At 47.1% G+C, this 23,034-nt stretch overlaps 1 protein-coding gene across 2 annotated transcripts in view; it reads right to left on the bottom strand.

The window, feature by feature from the left end:
• The window catches only part of GHR (growth hormone receptor), a 636,857-nt gene that overhangs the window by 277,236 nt on the left and 336,587 nt on the right, over positions 1 to 23,034 (bottom strand). For both annotated transcript variants that reach the window (XM_063961562.1, XM_063961570.1), the window contains one exon: positions 12,625 to 12,691. The gene's annotated coding sequence lies outside the window, so the exon portion shown is untranslated. The remainder of the gene's footprint in view (positions 1 to 12,624; positions 12,692 to 23,034) is intronic.

Below are 23,034 nucleotides of genomic sequence, written 5' to 3'. Positions count from 1 at the left end.
TTGTGCTTTATACTTTCACCCAGCAGGCACTTCGCAAAGCCTGGAAGGGTATACGTACCGGCTGTCTGGATCCTGGCAATTGGAATCCCGACACCCTGTCACTGACCTAGGTTGGGGGTGTTGTGAACTCGGGGGTTCTCCCGATGGTAGGAGAGAGGAACCACAGTTGGGTCGGAACAGGGATGGCTTAATATAGGTCTTCCTCATACAGGACTCTGACAGTAAAGCTTGGTGAAAATATTAAAGAACTTTATTGCAGGAAGGGAGCAACACAATGTCACATAGCAGAGAAGGAACGTATGGGGGAAATGTCCAGGCCTATAGGAGAACTTGTAAGCAATGTTAAATATTCCAGGAAAAGAAGTACTTGTGAGTGTTGGTACAAGATAATAGTGACTGAAGAACTTGTGAGTGATGTTTTTAAAGATACTGATGATTTGAAGAACTGGTGAACGGTGGTTAAAGACTCTGATGATTTGAAACACTTGTGAGCGGTGGTTAAAGACACTGATGATTTGTATGACTTGAGAGCGGTGACTAAAGATACTGATGATTTATAGAACTTGAGAGCGGTGGTTAAAGACACTGATGATTTGTATGACTTGAGAGCGGTGATTAAAGACACTGTAGAACTTGAGAACGGTGGTTAAAGACACTGATGATTTGTATGACTTGAGAGCGGTGGTTAAAGACACTGTTAACTTGCAAAACTTGGGAGCGGTGGTTAAAGACACTGATGACTTGTAGAACTTGAGCGGTGTTTAAAGACACTGATGACTTGTAGAACTTGAGAGCGGTGTTTAGCCCGCAGCCCACGCTGACTCCAAGAAGCACTGGTGACTGGATTGCAGAGGAACACACCAGCCGCTGTATACGCTGGAACTGTGCAGCAACTGGCACCTGGAAGTGCCGGAGACACTGGGGTACGACTGCAGAGAGACTCGCCGGGAACAAGAGCACTGGCATCCACTTCAGGGGAAAAGACGATACTCAGGCGCCGAGGCTGTGCCCGGCGTCTGCCTTTGAATATCCCGCCTCCGCTGGATTGGCGGAACAGTCTGATGACGTCACCCGCTCCCCGCCCACGTGATGCCGGGTGTCATGGCGGCGCCCCTGCCCCGGGGAACCGCCGGGAGCCGCGCCAGCCAGATGCCGAAGCCTGTGGCCCATCGAAGGCGGACGCCGCAACACAGACCAGCAGGCACGCTGGGGTAAGCGCGGTGAACGCCGCCTATGGCGTGTGACACACCCCTCAGAACACAGACGTCGCAATCCTGAACATGTCAACATCCCGATGCTGGAATCCGAAACAGGCCAACATCCCGACGCCGGAATCCTGAAGGGGATTTCAGACGTTAGGGATAGGAGCCAGGGAAGGGGGGGGGGATCAGGTTTAGGGACTATGGGGGGAGGTTAGGGTTAGGCACTAAGGGGGAGGTTAGGGTTAGGCTGCGGTAAGGGAGGGTTGGGGGGGAGTTAGAATACTTACTCGCCAGTCATACATACCGACCCCCCTGGAAGGCTTCCATGGCTACCCATTGCCTGCAGTGGGGAACATACTATAATTGGCGTAAGCGGTGCAGTCCCAACAGTGGCAAACTGAGCTCAACTCCAGTATTCTAAATACAGAATGGAACTCATAACTCCTTCAGCGAGTGCTAGAGAGGGTTATAGCTCATTCTTAGAGCCTATACAGAGGTGTGCTCTTTCATATTACAGTTTGTTGATGGTCAGACTCCTCATTTATCATCACTGTCTCATTCAAAGGCTGTGTATGTGCAGTGAGCGCAGCATGCTGTGCAATGCATCACTGCGCCGGGTCAGGACGACATATTACTGTACTAGGTACAGCTGCAACCCAGCTGTACAGCAGCTGAAATGTATACGGCCTGATGTGGTGCACTAGATTATGCTGGCTATTCATTATTCGGTCACTGCCTAATACTGAACATCTGTAGACTGCTGTTAGACTTGCAGAGTCACTGTACTGCAGCATTTGAATGATTTAATGCATTATTCTCACAGAGAATAGTCCTAGCATACATAACTCCAGGCTTGTTGAGGAAAATTTGCCCAAATGTGCAAGAAAAGAGCTGACAGTATTGTTTGAAACTGTCAGGTAACATCCTACCTTAGCAGCAGAAGCAGCAGCACTTCAACCCATGGACAGCTAGAGGAATCCTGGGCACCACCATTTTTGCAGACCTTCCCTCTTAGGCTGCACACACAGTTTTGTCATATGCTGATGCTGCATGTCCAGCCTGGGGCAGGTAAGCTAGTTAGTAGTTAGGGGGAAGGAGGGGTTCAGAGCCCTATCTGGCCATGCTACAAACACTGACAGGAGACTTCTTGTCTTGGCAATCATGCCAGAAGGCTATAATGCCCTCAGGTTGTACTCCTGTTGATACAATCTCAGAGACACCGACAACTACAGCGTTCAAAAAGCAAGACAATTATTTACTGGTGTTGATAGTGTAGACAAAGCGCAATCGTCAATGATTACAAAGGTTAATCGCACTGGCAGCCGAAAGAGTACAATTACCCAATTCTCAAGAACTAATGCAATATCCTGATTCAGACGAAATATGTAAGCATTTCTAACTAGTATTCTAATGAAGATGCAAAGTCCCGTTGCGCTTTGTATACAGATTCAGACTCAGTCGCACACAGGTATACAAGTGTCGCATATCAAATTAATCAGTGCAGTCTCGTGAAGGGGTTTTGTCGCATCACATTGTGACTAAAGGTGGGTACACACTAGTAGCTATATCTGCAGATCAATTGATCTGCAGATATATCTATGGACGGATCAGGCAGTGTGCTGTGCATACACACTGCTCGATCCGTCGGGGGACTGACGTCATGAACTGGGCGGGCGGGCGCCCGCCCAGTTCACCTGTCAATCACCGTTGGCCGCCGCAGCATGTGTACGGGCGGTCGGACGACCGCCCCGTACACACACAGCGACGCGCCAATATATCGTTAGATATATTGGCCGTCGGCTGTGCTGTGCAGCCGACGCGATACGTCTGTGAACGACGGAGTTCACAGACGTATCGCCCGTACACACTGGCCGACGGTCCCGCGATGTATCGGCCGTTCAAGAGAACGGCCGATACATCGACAAGTGTGTATGGGCCTTAAGATGCACATTCACTCAAAGGGTGGAATTTAATTGTTTGAAAAGTCGGTTGGGTGTCTGTTTTTCCCCCTGTATATTAGATAGGAAAAACAAACACTTAACTGACTTTTCAAACAATTGAATACCCCCTAAAGAGACACAAGTATAAAAACGCTGGTTTGCGCAGCTGACTCATGCCAGCATCTCACACCACGTAGCATATTGAGGCTAGGCGTATGAGGACACATTTGTACCTTTATAAGAAAAAAATAAGAATTTACTTACCGATAATTCTATTTCTCGTAGTCCGTAGTGGATGCTGGGGACTCCGTCAGGACCATGGGGTTTAGCGGCTCCGCAGGAGACAGGGCACAATAATAAAAGCTTTAGGATCAGGTGGTGTGCACTGGCTCCTCCCCCTATGACCCTCCTCCAAGCCTCAGTTAGGATACTGTGCCCGGACGAGCGTGCATAATAAGGAAGGATATTGAATCCCGGGTAAGACTCATACCAGCCACACCAATCACACCGTACAACCTGTGATCTGAACCCAGTTAACAGTATGATAACAACGAAGGAGCCTCTGAAAAGATGGCTCACAACAAGAATAACCCGATTTTTGTAACAATAACTATGTACAAGTATTGCAGACAATCCGCACTTGGGATGGGCGCCCAGCATCCACTACGGACTACGAGAAATAGAATTATCGGTAAGTAAATTCTTATTTTCTCTAACGTCCTAAGTGGATGCTGGGGACTCCGTCAGGACCATGGGGATTATACCAAAGCTCCCAAACGGGCGGGATAGTGCGGATGACTCTGCAGCACCGAATGAGAGAACTCCAGGTCCTCCTCAGTCAGGGTGTGCCCCTGACCAAGTAGCAGCTCGGCAAAGTTGTAAAGCCGAGACCCCTCGGGCAGCCGCCCAAGATGAGCCCACTTCCTTGTGGAATGGGCTTTTACTGATTTTGGCTGTGGCAAGCCTGCCACAGAATGTGCAAGCTGAATTGTACTACAAATCCAGCGAGCAATCGTCTGCTTAGAAGCAGGAACACCCATCTTGTTGGGTGCATACAGGCTAAACAGCGAGTCAGATTTTCTGACTCCAGTCGTCCTGGAAACATATATTTTCAGGGCCCTGACAACGTCAAGTAACTTGGAGTCCTCCAAGTCCCTAGTAGCCGCAGGTACCACAATAGGTTGGTTCATGTGAAAAACAGAAAACACCTTAAGGAGAAATTGAGGACGAGTCCTCAATTCTGCCCTGTCAGCATGAAAAATTAAGTAAGGGCTTTTATATGATAAAGCCGCCCATTCTGACACACGCCTGGCTGAAGCCAGGGCTAATAGAATCTTCACCTTCCATGTGAAATATTTTAATTCCACAGTGGTGAGTGGATCAAACCAATGTGACTTTAGGAAACTCAAAACAACATTGAGATCCCAAGGTGCCACTGGGGGCACAAAAGGAGGCTGTATATGCAGTACCCCTTTTACAAACGTCTGAACTTCAGGCACTGAAGCCAGTTCTTTCTGGTAGAAATTTGACAGGGTCGAAATTTGAACCTTAATGGACCCTAATTTTAGGCCCATAGACAGTCCTGTTTTCAGGAAATGTAGGAAACGACCCAGTTGGAATTCCTCTGTAGGGACCTTCTTGGCCTCACACCACGCAACATATTTTCGCCAAATGCGGTGAAAATGTTTTGCGGTTACATCCTTCCTGGCTTCGACCAGGGTAGGGATGACTTCATCTGGAATGCCCTTTCAGGATCCGGCGTTCAACTGCCATGCCGTCAAACGCAGCCGCGGTAAGTCTTGGAACAGACAAGGCCCCTGCTGGAGCAGGTCCTTTCTTAAAGGTAGAGGCCACGGTTCTTCCGTGAGCATCTCTTGAAGTTCCGGGTACCAAGTCCTTCTTGACCCATCCGGAACCACGAGTATCGTTCTTACTCATCTCCTTCTTATGATTCTCAGTACTTTTGGTATGAGATGCATAGGAGGGAACACATACCCTGACTGGTACACCCACAGTGTTACCAGAGCGTCCACCGCTATTGCCTGAGGGTCCCTTGACCTGGCGCAATATTTGTCTAGTTTTTTGTTCAGGCGGGACGCCATCATGTCCACCTTTGGTTTTTCCCAACGGTTTACAATCATGTGGAAGACTTCCCGCTGAAGTCCCCACTCTCCCGGGTGGAGGTTATGCCTGCTGAGGAAGTTTGCTACCCAGTTTTCCACTCCCGGAATTAACACTGCTGAGAGTGTTATCACATGATTTTTCGCCCAGCGAAGAATCCTTGCAGTTTCTGCCATTTCCCTCCTGCTTCATGTGCCGCCCTGTCTGTTTACGTGGGCGACTGCCGTGATGTTGTCCCACTGGATCAATACCGGCTGACCTTGAAGCAGAGGTCTTGCTAAGCTTAGAGCCTTGTAAATTGCCCTTAGCTCCAGTATATTTATGTGGAGAGAAGTCTCCAGACTTGATCACACTCCCTGGAAATTTTTTCCTTGTGTGACTGCTCCCCAGCCACTCAGGCTGGCATCCGTGGTCACCAGGACCCAGTCCTGAATGTCGAATCTGCGGCCCTTTCATAGATGAGCACTCTGCAGCCACCGCAGAAGAAAAACACCCTTGTCCTTGGAGACAGGGTTATCCGCTGATGCATCTGAAGATGCGATCCGGACCATTTTCCCAGCAGATTCCACTGAAAGGTTCTTGCGTGAAATCTACCGAATGGGATCGCTTTGTAAGAAACCACCATTTTTCACAGGACCCTTGTGCAATGATGCACTGATACTTTTCCTGGTTTTAGGAGGTTCCTGACTAGCTCGGATAACTCCCTGGTCTTCTTCTCCGGGAGAAAACATCCTTTTCTGGACTGTGTCCAGAATCATTCCTAGGAACATTAGACGTGTCGTCGGAAAAAGCTGCGATTTTGGAATATTTAGAATCCACTCGTGCTGTCGTAGAACTACTTGAGATAGTGCTACTCCGACCGCCAACTGTTCTCTGGACCTTGCCCTTATCAGGAAAGCGTCCATATTTCTTTTAGGAAGAATCATCATTTCGGCCATTACCATGGTAAAGACCCGGGGTGCCGTGGACAATCCAAACGGCAGCGTCTGAACTGATAGTGACAGTTCTGTACCACGAACCTGAGATACCCTTGGTGAGAAGGGCAAAATTTGGACATGTAGGTAAGCGTCCCTGATATCCAGTGACACCATATCGTCCTGGTTCGCTATCACTGCTCTGAGTGACTCCATCTTGATTTGAACCCTTGTATGTAATTGTTCAAATCTTTTAGATCTCACCGAGCCGTTTGGCTTCAGTACCACAATATAGTGTGGAATAATACCCCTTCCCTTGTTGTAGGAGGGGTACTTTGATTATCACCTGCTGGGAATACAGCCTGTGAATTTTTTTCCAATACTGCCTCCCTGTCGGAGGGAGACGTTGGTAAAGCAGACTTCAGGAACTTGTGAGGGGAAGACGTCTCGAATTTCCAATGTACACCTGGGATACTACGTGTAGGATCCAGGAGTCCACTTGCGAGTGAGCCCACTGCGTGCTGAAACTCTTGAGATGACCCCCCACCGCACCTGAGTCCGCTTGTATGGCCCCAGCGTCATGCTGCGGACTTGGCAGAAGCTGTGGAGGACTTCTGTTCCTGGGAATGGGCTGCCTGCTGCAGTCTTCTTCCCTTTCCTCTAACCCTGGGCAGATATGACTGGCCTTTTGCCCTCCTGCCTTTATGGGTACGAAAGGACTGAGACTGAAAAGACTGTGTCCTTTTCTGCTGAGATGTGACTTGGGGTAACAAAAGTGGATTTTCCAGCTGTTGCCATGGCCACCAGGTCCGATGGACCGCCCCTTTATACGGCAATACTTCCATGTGCCGTCTGGAATCTGCATCACCTGACCACTGTCGTGTCTATAAACATCGTCTGGCAGATATGGACATCACATCTACTCTTGATGCCAGAATGCAAATATCCCTCTGCGCATCTCGCATATATAGAAATGCATCCTTAAAATGCTCTATAGTCAATAAAATATTGTTCCTGTCAAGGGTATCAATATTTTCAGTCAGGAAATCCGACCAAGCCACCCCAGCGCTGCACATCCAGGCTGAGGCGATTGCTGGTCGTAGTATAACACCAGTATGTGTGTATATACTTTTTAGGATATTTTTCAGCTTCCTATCAGCTGGCTCTTTGAGGGCGGCCGTATCTGGAGACGGTAACGCCACTTGTTTTTATAAGCGTGTGAGCGCCTTATCCACCCTAAGGTGTGTTTCCCAACTCGCCCTCACTTCTGGCGGGAAAGGGTATACCTCCAATAATTTTCTATCGGAGGAAACCCACGTATCATCACACACTTTAATTTATCTGATTCAGGAAAAACTACAAGTAGATTATTCCCACCCTACATAATACCCTTATTTGTGGTACTTGTAGTATCGGAAATATGTAACACCTCCTTCATTGCCCTTAACATGTAACGTGTGGCCCTAAAGGAAAATACGTTTGTTTCTTCACCGTCGACACTGAAGTCAGTGTCCGTGTCTGTGTCGACCAACTGAGGTAAATGGGCGTTTTTACAAGCCCCTGACGGTGTCTGAGACGCCTGGACAGGTACTAATTTGTTTGCCGGCCGTCTCATGTCGTCAACCGACCTTTGCATCGTGTTGACATTATCACGTAATTCCTAAATAAGCCATCCATTCCGGTGTCGACTCCCTAGAGAGTGACATCACCAATACAGGCAATTTGCTCCGCCTCCTCACCAACATCGTCCTCCTACATGTCGACACACACGTACCGACACACAGCACACACACAGGGAATGCTCTGATAGAGGACAGGACCCCACTAGCCCTTTGGGGAGACAGAGGGAGAGTTTGCCAGCACACACCAAAAACGCTATAATTATACAGGGACAACCCCTTATACACGTGTTTTCCCTTATAGCATTTTCACATATGTAATCATATCGCCAAATAAGTGCCCCCCCCTCTCTGTTTTAACCCTGTTTCTGTAGTGCAGTGCAGGGGAGAGCCTGGGAGCCTTCCTCACAGCAGAGCTGAGCAGGAAAATGGCGCCGTGTGCTGAGGAGAATAGGCCCCGCCCCCTAAAACGGCGGGCTCTTCTCCCGGAGTTTGTGAGATCTGGCAGGGGTTAAATACATCCATATAGCCTCAAGGGCTATATGTGATGTATTTTAGCCATAAAAAAGGTATAATACATTGCTGCCCAGGGCGCCCCCCCCAGCGCCCTGCACCCTCAGTGACCGCTGGTATGAAGTGTGCTGACAACAATGGCGCACAGCTGCAGTGCTGTGCGCTACCTTATGAAGACTGAAAGTCTTCTGCCGCCTGTTTCTGGACCTCTGGACCTCTTCAACTTCGGCATCTGCAAGGGGGGTCGGCGGCACGGCTCCGGGACGAACCCCAGGGTGAGACCTGTGTTCCGACTCCCTCTGGAGCTAATGGTGTCCAGTAGCCTAAGAAGCAAATCCATCCTGCACGCAGGTGAGTTTACTTCTCTCCCCTAAGTCCCTCGTAGCAGTGAGCCTGTTGCCAGCAGGACTCACTGAAAATAAAAAACCTAACTTAAACTTTTATTCTAAGCAGCTCAGGAGAGCCACCTAGATTGCACCCTTCTCGGCCGGGCACAAAGATCTAACTGAGGCTTGGAGGAGGGTCATAGGGGGAGGAGCCAGTGCACACCACCTGATCCTAAAGCTTTTATTATTGTGCCCTGTCTCCTGCGGAGCCGCTAAACCCCATGGTCCTGACGGAGTCCCCAGCATCCACTTAGGATGTTAGAGAAAATGGGTATATATACAGTGTTTTGCAAAAGTATTCACATCTGTCTGTATAAGAAATGACACACAGATTGTTCCAGACCAGAGGCGTCACTGGGTGTGGTGACACTCGGTAGCACACTTGATCTCCCCGTGCGCTGGAGGCACATTCACGGCGAAAAGGGGGTGCGGTCGTGTATAGAGGGACATGGCCATATAGAGGGGCATGGCCTTGTGGGGATCACTCTGGGGGCGTCTCAGCATCTCCGGAGACGCTGAGCTGTACTGGGCTGCCCCCGGAGACAGTCTTCCTGCGCTGTCGGCTCCTCATCTATGACAGGAGCCGGGTGCTGAAGGAGATGTTCAGATTGTAGCACCCGGCTCCTGTCACTGGCTGTGGCTGCACCCCCTTGTGACCCCACTGTTCCCGACAGTATTTCTATTGCTAGGCTCTTGGAAGTACACTGTAAACTCATAATTATTTGGCTGCATTTTTTTATTTTAATAAAAGCTGAAAAATGGTCCTTGCATGAGTATTCAACCCCATGAAGAATACTACTTGGTAGAACCAGCTTTTGTGCAGTCGCAGCTTTACGTTTCTCATGGTATGTTTCAACCAGGTCTGCACATGGGAGGCGGTCGTTAGGTCGACATACATTGGGTCGACCACTGAAGGTCGACATGCATTAGGTCGATGTGGTCATTGGGTCGACAAGTACTAGGTCAACATGAAAAAAGGTTGACATGAGTTTTGCACAATTTTTTTCACCTTTTTCATACTTAACGATCCACGTGGACTTCAATTTGGAACGGTAACCGTTGCTCGCCATGCGAGGGGACACGGTGCACTAATTGAGGTTCCCCGTCACTTTACGATGAAAACGACACCAAAAACAGTCAAAAAACTGATGTCGACCTTTTTCCATGTCGACCCAATGCATGACGACCTAATGAAGCACACCCCTGCACCTTGCTTGGAAGTGATTTCTGTCCATTCTTCCTTGCAGTGTTGCTTCCAGGTTACTTAGGTAAGTTGGACTACACTTTTGGCATAGTGCCACAGACTCACAATAGGCTTGGGCTCTGGACTTTTACTTGGCCATTATAGAACAGTCCCCTTTTTTACCAGTGTAGATTTGAGCTTGTGCTTTGGAGCACTGTGTTGCTACAATGTGAACTTTCTCTCGAGCTTTAGTTTTCTAGCAGGCTGAAGTAGATTATCTTGCAGTATCTCCCTGTATTTTTCACAATCCACTGGTCTTCAATTTCAACAAGATTTCATTATGGAATAGCATCCCCAAAAACGTATGTTGGCACTTCATACAGTACATCACTGTTGGGATGGTGGTTACTGAGAAATGGGCAGTGTTAGGTTTGCGCCACACATAGATTTTGAAAACAATGATCCAACATTTTAGCTGGGTCATTGATGTGTTTTTTTTCTGCAGTAATGGCTTCTTTCTAGCCACCATCCCATGAACAACTCTTGAAACAGATGTGTCCCGATACAGCATTGCTGCTTATAGCAGCATACTATAATGTAATCGTCATTCATACGTGCGCGACTGCCAGTTCCCATTCAAAAGACCGCACAGTTGCATGTCGGGAATTGTGTGATGCGATCTGTACATAAAAGGACACATCTGCATGGTTGACTGGTGCACTCCTTCAAAATGATAGTTGGCCTCTCTGTGTCTTCCCTCAAATGTCTCCTACATATTCTGAGACTGCGTTTGGAGGGTCGGCCATGTCTAGGCAGTGCCTGGGTGGTATAATGCTGCTTTCATTTCCTCATAATTGATCCACCAGTGCTCACTGAGATATCCGAATACTTGGATCTTATTGTGTGGTCTTTCCTGTCTTGTACTTGTCTATAACTAATTGTCAGCCAGTTGTTAGGGCAATATCTGTCTTCTGTATAAACTTGGAGCTTCTACAGCAAAGGAATTTAATACTTAATGCAAGTAGAATTTTTCTTTTCTTTTTTCTTTTTTTATTTGCAGACAAATAATTAATTTTGAGTTTGAAAATGTTCCTTACTAGCCTAATGGTGCACAAAACAATAAATAAATCTGTTTGTCATTTGTAATATGGACAAATCTGTATACTTATTAGGGGGTTGAATACTTTTGCAAGTCACTGTATATACCGTGACACACCCACAGAAAAACATCAACTTTATAAACCCCAAGCTCAACGCCAGCTCTAACTCAAGTGGCTGATATTAGACACGTATTCTTCTCCGAGTCTGACAGCTACTGTACTTTCTTTCTCATATAAAGCTGATCAGCCGAGGTGTTCTGTTTTATCTGTCTGATTGCAGCCCCACTCTGTGGTCTGCCAGAAGGAGTGAGAATCTCCACCAAACACACTGTAAAGGGCCCTACACATTTAACGATCCGCCACCGAGCTGCCGGGCGGCGGATATGGCCGACGGGCGACCCGGGGGCAGTCACACGGCTCCATAGAAGTGCAGGCAAATATGGACGAGATCGTCCATATTGGCCTGCATGCACAGCTGACGGGGCACCAGCGATGAACGAGCGCGGGGCCGCGCATAGTTCACCACTGGTGCCTCCACACTCAAGACATGAACGTTATCTTGTTCAATAATGAACGAGATCGTTCATATCTTTGAGTGATATCGCCCAGTGTGTAGGGCCTATATGTCCCTTACTTTGCCACAATATATTACAGTTGCTATATACAGTAAGTATATACCACTTTGGAAATTACAGGTTGAGTATCCCATATCCAAATATTCCGAAATACGGAATATTCCGAAATACGGAACTTTTTGAGTGAGAGTGAGATAGTGAAACCTTTGTTTTCTGATGGCTCAATGTACACAAACTTTGTTTAATGCACAAATTTATTAAAAATATTGTATTAAATGACCTTCAGGCTGTGTGTATAAGGTGTATATGAAACATAAATGAATTGTGTGAATGTAGATACACTTTGCTTAATGCTCAAAGTTATTAAAAATATTGGCTAAAATGACCATCAGGCTGTGTGTATAAGGTGTATATGAAAGATAAATGCATTCTGTGCTTAGACTTAGGTCCCATCACCATGATATCTCATTATGGTATGCAATTATTCCAAAATACGGAAAAATCCCATATCCAAAATACTTCTGGTTCCAAGCATTTTGGATAAGGGATACTCAACCTGTATTACATTTCGAATGGTTACATGGTGGCAGTGGTTCCCAAACTGTCTGCCTTGGCACACTGGGGTGTCCTGGACTGGTTGTCCAGAACCAATTAAAATCACTTATGGCAAATGTAATAGGCAAAACCAGTGCTGGTAGCTTTCCATCATAAAATGTGTGTACAAACAGAAGCAAATCCTGTCCCTCACCACAGAACTCAGCCTAAGGATGACATATAAACACAACTTATTTAATGTTTTTCTGAATTTCACAATAAGAAACGTTTGGCCTAAGGGTGCCAGCGGAATTCTTACCACGCTCTTTGGTAATTTTAATCTACCGTATAAACTTTTTTTTAATTAGTTATATTGTGGGAGTAGTGACAATATGACACCTTTCTTCCCCAGTATACTGTGCTAAGAGACATTCAAACCACAGTGCAAATCATTTGGTAAATTGATTTGCTAACTCACCACACAGGATCTTGCCAATATGTGATTTACATGTTTTAATTAATGAAAGTAATGCTTACCCTACATCCACAGTCTGGAGATAACGCTGTTTGTATAGTCTGGCGCTTTCAAGGAGAGATCACTGTCCTGTGAGAACAGACGAAAAAGCAAAATTACATAATCTTCCCACTATATGGAGCAAAACTCATCAGCAAAATTGAGAGCTCTACATACACAGTCACCCTGCATACAATTATCATTGGTGGTCATTCCGACCTGATGGCACGCTAGGATTTTTCGCTGCGCTGTGATCTGGTCAGAACTGCGCATGCAATGCGCAGGCACGTCGTACGGGTACAAAGCGGATCATTGCTGAGCGATGGATTTAACGAAGAATCCATTCGCACAGCCGATCGCAAGGAGATTGACAGGAAGAGGGCGTTTGTGGGTGTCAACTGACCGTTTTCTGGGAGTGGTTGGAAAAACACAGGTGTGTCCAAGCATTTGCAGGGCGGGTGTCTGACGTCAATTCCGGGACCTGACAGGCTGCAGTGATCGCAGCGGCTGAGTAAGTTCTGACTTACTCAGAAACTGCACAAAACTTTTTTGTACCGCTCGGCTGCACATGCGATCGCACACTTGCAAAGCAAACCTACACTCCCCTATAGGCGGTGACTATCTGTTCGTAGCGCTGCAAAAAAATAGGTAGCGAGCGATCAACTCGGAATGACCCCCATTAATCATGTGGGAAAAATCAATGATTTCAATAAATCAATTTCAATAAATAAATAATTTAATTAATAAATAATTAATAATTTTAATAAATCAGTTTGTACTGGGGATAGCACACTCATTACTGTAAATTATATGGTTATTAGAAGTCACCAAGGTGACTATAGTCTGAGGACTTTTACACTGGTCACAGAAATTAAAGGTGACGTCTTATCTGAATTAATTTGAATGAAAATTGAAGCAATGAATACTTACCAATCATAATTTATATTACGCTATTTACAGGAAATTATATATATTGACATCACGGTGTATATTTACTAAATGTCGATTTTGGGTCTATTTAAAATTGACCAGAACAGAACCAACATGCCCACATAATAGACTACAGTTTTTCTAATAGCTCATTTCCTAAAAGTCAAAGCATGTGTATTGGCCAAAACAGGTCACATGCACTGTATTACCCACAACCACATTCATTCCTGGGCTAATTTGCATATCCATGATTTATTCAAAATTATTGCTGTGCCTTTCAATGTCATAATGTATGCAGCAGAGTGCCCCACATGCTTCTCTGCCATGTATTTTCCATCATACTGAGGTATCAGACAATTCTACATGGTATAATGGTATAAACTCAAATACATTTTTGATGGTTCTATTGAAAATGGTGATTCTGGGTCTATTTTTAGTCAATTTTCAAATCGACTATTAGTAAATATGGGTTAGGAAATGAACTCTATGTTAAAGTATTGAAGGTTCTACTTCAGTCGATTTTGGGTCGATTTTGTAAATGCCTGTCACACAAAATCATCTGAAAAATTACTGAAAAAAAACAGAATCGACTTGATGATGAAGTCAAATTGCTGACGAAACGCGTTGGGCCTGCTATACCAGAACCTCTATATGGACAGATAAGCTTTTAAAATTATTTATTTTGTACGTTTGCAATTTTACCACTGTTTGAAAAATACTGGAGACAGGATGTATCCGATTCTTTATGTGGACAGATAAGCTTAAATTTTCTTTTATCTTGTACGTTTGCATTTTTACCATTTGTATTTATTTGTTGTACTAAAATTGTGAAAAACCTTTTTATCCCTGGCTGTGGATTACAAAACTTTGAGAGACATTTGTCTTCATAAGGTATTTTTATATACACAACTAATTTTATGAGTAACAATGGTATGAAAACTGTACGCGCTATGTTATATTTGTTTTATTCTTTTCTATATCATACCCTAATTGGTCATATGACCGAAGAAAGACTGTATCAGATAAGTAGTGTCTATTCATCAATATTGGGTTTACACTATACACCCAAGACACTAGAAGGCGCCCTTATCTTCACTTTTCTAATTCACGGTTTTATGTGTGTCTCCAAGCACATATTATATTGATTAAGGCTGCTGCCACTCATTATTATATGGAGGAGTGTCATTTTTTTAAACACTTTTTACAGAGGTTTTACAGAGGAGGATTTGCCCCAGCAGTCCCAGGAACAGCGCAGCTCCGCGTAATGGTGGCTGACAGTGAGTGAAGGAGATATACATGCAGCTCAAGGGCGGGAACATTTACCCAAATGGCGCCCTGGGGCTGGGGGAGGGGCTATAGGTCAGGCCTTATTCCCCTGCTGGCTTCCCCACCGGGCGCTGCGGGCCGTAATAAAACGGGTTTTACAGAGACAAGACCTCGCCTGTGCCCTGTGTCCCGGAGGCTTGTGAAGCGGCTGCCCCTTACAGTGTCCATGCCAGCGCACGCGGCCCGCCTCCCACGGCTGCGCTGGATCGCGATTACAGCAGGCCAAAGAGACTCCTTACCTCCCCTTTGAATGCGGCCACGCGATCTAGGAGACAGCGGTGAGTGTGTGACTAACGTAGAGAAGAACACCGGAGCCTCCGCTGCAGTGACCCGGCAACCAGGGCGCGGGAGTATACAACGTCGCTGGGGGAGTGATGGAGCTGCAGCAGGGGATGTCTGACTGACACCTAACACTGCTGCAGTCCTTGAAGTCTTCAATTCTTCTTTCTTCTGAAAAATAGCTTTTTCCTAGGTCTGCAGGAGCAGCCCCCCTGTTGATTGCCTGCTTCCTGCATGGCACCAACTTACAAACAGAGCTCCTGTGCACGGAGGCGGGGTGATATAGGAGGCGGCGCTATGCATCTTGGGAAGAAGGTCAAAGCTATGGTGGCCAATCCCAGGATCGGGATCGGCGGGATCCCGGGATTTAGGCCCAAAAATGGCCGGGATTCATACCGGGATTGGAAGCTTCAATCCCGGGGACTGATGGATCAGTGTTGAGCGTCCACAGGATGCTCAAACGTTGCCCGGCTTCCCAGCGCAGCGTGAGAGGTCACGCTGCGCTGTCAGCTGCTGGTAGGAGCCGCCAGCAGCGTTCACAAGATGTTCCCCTGCTGCCCGCCCCCGGTATATGGTGAGTAACATGTGCGGGGCGAGGGGGCGGCCACCTAGGAAAAAGCCAATCCCGGGATTGGCCATTTTTCAATCCCGATACCCGGGATTGAAAAAAATGGCCCGGGATTGGCTTCCCTAGTCAAAGCTTTGAGCCTGTTGGTGCCTCGGATCAAGATCCTACTCTTCACCCGATGTTAATCCTTGTGGAGCCCAGTGTACCCAGCAGCAGAAATATATATATATATATATATATATATATATACCTGTATATACACATATACACAAATTTATGTCTATGCTCTATAGTGTGCTTAGGGGGTTATTCAGAGTTATTAGCAAAACCAAAAAAGTAAGCAATTGCGCGAAAGCTTTTTGCACTGCAGGTGGGGCAGATGTAACATGTGTGGGGAGAGTTAGATTTGGGTGGGTTACTGTACATTGTTTCTGTGCAGGGTAAATACTGGCTGCTTTATTTTTGCACTGCAATTTAGATTTCAGTTTAAATGAACCCCACCCAAATCTAACTCTATCTGCACATGTTACATCGGCCCCACCTGCAGTGCAGCATGTTTTTGCCCAATTGCTAATTTTTTTTTTAGTTTGCTAACAACTCTGAATAACCCCCTCAATGCCTCCCATTGCGCTCTGCCCATCTTGTTCATGTATTGTATTAATAAGTACAGCTCTTACACATACTAGATCTATGTCCCATTATCCATGCCTCAGCATATATAGGACTACTGTGGGTGCGGGGCAGGCTACAAAGCCAGGTACTCCCTCCTTCAAGGTTTCTCAAAGTCTTCGCCAAGAGTGAAATCCCCTCCTGAACTACTTGAGCGGTGGGAGCTCGCGAGGCTACAGCAATGCGTGGCCCATACTGAAGTCTTGCTATGGGGCCTGGTGATACGTTGTTCCACCTTGGATAGTGGAACAGAGCAAATTGCTCTACAGAGACATTTGTCCAGGAAACATAGTGACTGCAGAACAACGCGCATAGCAAAATTGTTAATAAAGACTGACATGATGAACGTGAAACCTTAATTACTGTGAGGGACATAATTACAGACAGTGTTTAGTATTGGGAAACAGCCTGCAGTGATATTCACATCTTCTGCTATTACTGACATTACACTGTTTGCACTCCGGGAACACAATGTGAAGTGTACTGTGCCCCTGCACTGCATTAGCCTCATACTATTGTAAGATCAGAAGATTTACCCTGTATCTGTCAGCAGCGTAATTGCTGCAGGTTTCCCTTCCTGGGTGGCAGCGCAGCCTGAAGCATTTCAAACTGACTTTGACCTTGCAGAGGGTCTCATTACCCTAGCCTGCAGATGGAATGGATTTACCTCAGTTTAGCTTAGAACAGTCAGAGAGAGGCCAATAGTATACTGTATAAGTGTGGGGTGTCATTGGTTGGAGAAATATGCATGCTTATTTATACATCATGTTCTGTATGTTCTACGGCAAGTTTATTTTCTTACAGATGGTGCTGTTATAGCTAGTAGGGAATTGCAAATGAGATGCTCAGAAGGCAGATTTGTGGGAAAAAAATAAGAATTTACTTACCGATAATTCTATTTCTCATAGTCCGTAGTGGATGCTGGGAACTCCGTAAGGACCATGGGGAATAGCGGCTCCGCAGGAGACTGGGCACAAAAAGTAAAAGCTTTAGACTAGCTGGTGTGCACTGGCTCCTCCCCCTATGACCCTCCTCCAAGCCTCAGTTAAGATACTGTGCCCGGACGAGCGTACATAATAAGGAAGGATCTTGAATCCCGGGTAAGACTCATACCAGCCACACCAATCACACCATACAACTCGTGATCTGAACCCAGTTAACAGTATGATAACCGTAGGAGCCTCTGAAAAGATGGCTTCCAACAATAAACAACCCGATTTGTTTGTAACAATAACTATATACAAGTATTGCAGACAATCCGCACTTGGGATGGGCGCCCAGCATCCACTACGGACTATGAGAAATAGAATTATCGGTAAGTAAATTCTTATTTTCTCTGACGTCCTAGTGGATGCTGGGAACTCCGTAAGGACCATGGGGATTATACCAAAGCTCCCAAACGGGCGGGAGAGTGCGGATGACTCTGCAGCACCGAATGAGAGAACTCCAGGTCCTCCTCAGCCAGGGTATCAAATTTGTAGAATTTAGCAAACGTGTTTGCCCCTGACCAAGTAGCTGCTCGGCAAAGTTGTAAAGCCGAGACCCCTCGGGCAGCCGCCCAAGATGAGCCCACCTTCCTTGTGGAATGGGCTTTTACAGATTTTGGCTGTGGCAGGCCTGCCACAGAATGTGCAAGTTGAATTGTACTACAAATCCAACGAGCAATCGTCTGCTTAGAAGCAGGAGCACCCAGCTTTTTGGGTGCATACAGTATAAACAGCGAGTCAGATTTTCTGACTCCAGCCGTCCTGGAAACATATATTTTCAGGGCCCTGACTACGTCCAGCAACTTGGAGTCCTCCAAGTCCCTAGTAGCCACAGGTACCACAATAGGTTGATTCATGTGAAACGCTGAAACCACCTTAGGGAGAAATTGAGGACGAGTCCTCAATTCCGCCCTATCCGAATCAAATATCAGGTAAGGGCTTTTATAGGATAAAGCCGCCAATTCTGATACGCGCCTGGCTGAAGCCAGGGCCAACAGCATTACCACTTTCCATGTGAGATATTTCAAATCCACTGTGGCAAGTGGTTCAAACCAATGTGATTTTAGGAACCCTAAAACTACATTGAGATCCCAAGGTGCCACTGGAGGCACAAAAGGAGGCTGTATATGCAGTACCCCTTTGACAAACGTCTGAACTTCTGGCACTGAAGCCAGTTCTTTCTGGAAGAAGATCGACAGGGCCGAAATTTGAACCTTAATGGATCCTAATTTTAGGCCCATAGACAATCCTGCTTGCAGGAAATGTAGGAAACGACCCAGTTGAAATTCCTCTGTAGGGGCCTTCTTGGCCTCACACCACGCAACATATTTTCGCCAAATGCGATGATAATGTTTTGCAGTTACATCCTTCCTGGCCTTGATCAGGGTAGGGATGACTTCATGTGGAATGCCTTTTTCCTTCAGGATCCGGCGTTCAACCGCCATGCCGTCAAACGCAGCCGCGGTAAGTCTTGGAACAGACAAGGTCCCTGCTGGAGCAGGTCCTTCCTTAGAGGTAGAGGCCACGGGTCCTCCGTGAGCATCTCTTGCAGCTCCGGGTACCAAGTTCTTCTTGGCCAATCCGGAGCCACGAGTATCGTTCTTACTCCTCTCCTTCTTATGATTCTCAGTACTTTTGGTATGAGAGGAAGAGGAGGGAACACATATACCGACTGGAACACCCACGGAGTTACCAGAGCGTCCACCGCTATTGCCTGAGGGTCCCTTGACCTGGCGCAATATCTGTCCAGTTTCTTGTTGAGACGGGACGCCATCATGTCCACCTTTGGTTTTTCCCAACGGTTTACAATCACTTGGAAGACTTCTGGATGAAGTCCCCACTCCCCCAGGTGGAGGTCGTGTCTGCTGAGGAAGTCTGCTTCCCAGTTGTCCACTCCCGGAATGAACACTGCTGACAGTGCTATCACATGATTTTCCGCCCAGCGGAGAATCCTTGCAGCTTCTGTGACTTAGGGCATTGTAAATGGCCCTTAGCTCTAGGATATTTATGTGAAGAGACGTTTCCATGCTTGACCACAAGCCCTGGAAATTTCTTCCCTGTGTGACTGCTCCCCAGCCTCTCAGGCTGGCATCCGTGGTTACCAGCATCCAATCCTGAATGCCGAATCTGCGGCCCTCTAGAAGATGAGCCTTCTGTAACCACCACAGGAGAGATACCCTTGTCCTTGGAGATAGGGTTATCCGCTGATGCATCTGAAGATGCGATCCGGACCATTTGTCCAGCAGATCCCACTGAAAAGTTCTTGCATGGAATCTTCCGAATGGAATCGCTTCGCAAGAAGCCACCATTTTTCCCAGGACTCTCGTGCACTGATGCACTGACACTTGTCCTGGTTTTAGGAGGTTCCTGACTAGCTCGGATAACTCCCTGGCCTTCTCCTCCGGGAGAAACACCTTTTTCTGGACTGTGTCCAGAATCATCCCTAGGAACAGTAGACGTGTTGTTGGAATCAGCTGTGATTTTGGGATATTTAGAATCCACCCGTGCTGACGTAGCACTACCTGAGATAGTGCTACTCCGACCTCTAACTGTTCCCTGGACCTTGCCCTTATCAGGAGATCGTCCAAGTAAGGGATAATTAATACGCCTTTTCTTCGAAGAAGAATCATCATTTCGGCCATTACCTTGGTAAAGACCCGTGGTGCCGTGGACAATCCAAACGGCAGCGTCTGAAACTGATAATGACAGTTTTGTATCACAAACCTGAGGTACCCTTGGTGAGAAGGGTAGATTGGGACATGGAGATAAGCATCCTTGATGTCTAGAGATACCATATAGTCCCCTTCTTCCAGGTTCGCTATCACTGCTCTGAGTGACTCCATCTTGACTTTGAACCTTTTTATGTAAGTGATTATCACCTGCTGGGAATACAGCTTGTGAATAGCTTCCAATACTGCCTCCCTGTCGGAGGGAGACGTTGGTAGAGCATACTTCAGGAACCGGCGAGGGGGAGACGTCTCGAATTCCAATTTGTACCCCTGTGATACTACCTGCAGGATCCAGGGGTCCACTTGCGAGTGAGCCCACTGCGCGCTGAAATTCTTGAGACGGCCCCCCACCGTGCCCGAGTCTGCTTGCAGAGCCCCAGCGTCATGCTGAGGACTTGGCAGAAGCGGGGGAGGGCTTCTGCTCCTGGGAAGAGGCTGCATGGTGCAGTCTTTTTCCCCTTCCTCTGCCCCGGGGCAGGAACGAGCGGCCTTTTTCCCTCTTGCCCTTATAGGGACGAAAGGACTGGGTTTGAAAAGACGGTGTCTTTTTCTGCTGAGAGGTGACCTGGGGTAAAAAGGTGGATTTTCCAGCCGTTGCTGTGGCCACCAGGTCCGATAGACCGACCCCAAATAACTCCTCCCCTTTACACGGCAATACTTCCATATGTCGTTTGGAATCCGCATCACCTGACCACTGTCGCGTCCATAACGTTCTTCTGGCAGAAATGGACATCGCACTTACTCTAGATGCCAGGGTGCAAATATCCCTCTGTGCATCTCGCATATATAGTAATGCATCCTTTAAATGCTCTATAGTTAATAATATACTGTCCCTATCCAGGGTATCAATATTTTTAGTCAGGGAATCCGACCAAGCCACTCCAGCGCTGCACATCCAGGCTGAGGCGATCGCTGGTCGCAGTATAACACCGGTATGTGTGTATATACCTTTTAAGATATTTTCCAGCCTTCTATCAGCTGGTTCCTTGAGAGCGGCCGTATCAGGAGACGGTAACGCCACTTGTTTTGATAAGCGTGTGAGCGCCTTATCTACCCTAGGGGGTGTTTCCCAACGTGCCCTAACCTCTGGCGGGAAAGGGTATAGTGCCAATAATTTATTAGAAATCAGCAGTTTTTTATCGGGGGAAACCCACGCTTTATCACACACCTCATTTAATTCATCTGACTCAGGAAAAACCACTGGTAGTTTTTTCACACCCCACATAATACCCTTTTTTGTGGTACTTGTAGTGTCAGAAATGTTCAATGCCTCCTTCATTGCCGTGATCATGTAACGTGTGGCCCTACTGGACATTACGTTTGTCTCGTCACCGTCGACACTGGATTCAGTATCCGTGTCAGGGTCTGTGTCGACCATCTGAGGTAACGGGCGTTTTAGCGCCCCTGATGGTGTCTGAGACGCCTGAACAGGTACTAATTGATTTGTCGGCTGTCTCATGTCGTCAACAGTTTTTTGCAAAGTGCTGACATTGTCACGTAATTCTTTAATTACTACCATCCAGTCAGGTGTCGACTCCCTAGGGGGTGACATCACTAACACAGGCAATTGCTCTGCTTCCACATCATTTTCCTCCTCATGCATGTCAACACAATCGTACCGACACCCAGCACACACACAGGGAATGCTCTGATAGAGGACAGGACCCCACTAGCCCTTTGGGGAGACAGAGGGAGAGTTTGCCAGCACACACCAGAGCGCTATATATATACAGGGATAACCTTATATAAGTGTTACTCCCTGTTATAGCTGCTGTATTTATATATTAGCTGCCAATAGTGCCCCCCTCTCTGTTTTACCCTGTTTCTGTAGTGCAGGACTGCAGGGGAGAGTCAGGGAGCCGTCCTTCCAGCGAAGCTGTGAAAGAAAATGGCGCTTGTGTGCTGAGGAGAAAGGCTCCGCCCCCTTCACGGCGGCCTTTTCTCCCGCTTTTTTCAGGAAACTGGCAGGGGATAAATGCATCCATATAGCCCAGGAGCTATATGTGATGCATTTTTTTTAGCCATATAAGGTTTTTATATCGGTTTTATTGCGTCTCAGGGCGCTCCTCCCCAGCGCCCTGCACCCTCAGTGTGAAGTGTGCTGAGAGCAATGGCGCACAGCTGCAGTGCTGTGCGCTACCTTATTTGAAGACAGGAACGTCTTCTGCCGCCGCTTTCTCCGGACCTCTTCGCTCTTCTGGCTCTGTAAGGGGGCCGGCGGCGCGGCTCCGGGACCCATCCAGGCTGAACCTGTGATCGTCCCTCTGGAGCTAATGTCCAGTAGCCAAGAAGCCCAATCCACTCTGCAGTCAGGTGAGTTCGCTTCTTCTCCCCTTAGTCCCACGATGCAGTGAGCCTGTTGCCAGCAGGACTCACTGAAAATAAAAAACCTATTTAAACTTTTACTTCTAAGCAGCTCAGGAGAGCCACCTAGCTTGCACCCTTCTCGTTCGGGCACAAAAATCTAACTGAGGCTTGGAGGAGGGTCATAGGGGGAGGAGCCAGTGCACACCAGCTAGTCTAAAGCTTTTACTTTTTGTGCCCAGTCTCCTGCGGAGCCGCTATTCCCCATGGTCCTTACGGAGTTCCCAGCATCCACTAGGACGTCAGAGAAAAAGGCAAATAGAACACTGTAACGCTAAAGGTGCTGTACTGCTCTGCTCTTCTTGGAATTACGTTTAATTACATAGAGTATAATGGCTATCAGGAAGCTCCAGAGAGCTACTTACATAGGCAAACCCAGGGGGGTATCCGGTTGCCCGGAAACCCCCATCCTCTTGGACACCGGCACAGATTATGGCCACAATAGCAAGAGTATATAATACGATTAGTAGAGCTGCCACCACATCATGCAGTTTGAGGAACAGAGCAGAGCTGCTGCACATGCCCAGTGGTAGCAGCTTCTTCTACCAAGTTTGCTGTGTGAGCCCTCAGTCAGTGCACTGG

Source organism: Pseudophryne corroboree, chromosome 1, assembly GCF_028390025.1.
Source record: "Pseudophryne corroboree isolate aPseCor3 chromosome 1, aPseCor3.hap2, whole genome shotgun sequence".
Lineage (NCBI taxonomy): Eukaryota > Metazoa > Chordata > Amphibia > Anura > Myobatrachidae > Pseudophryne > Pseudophryne corroboree.
Note: the sequence above shows the minus strand (reverse complement) of the source record. Positions and strands in the feature narration are given on the sequence as shown.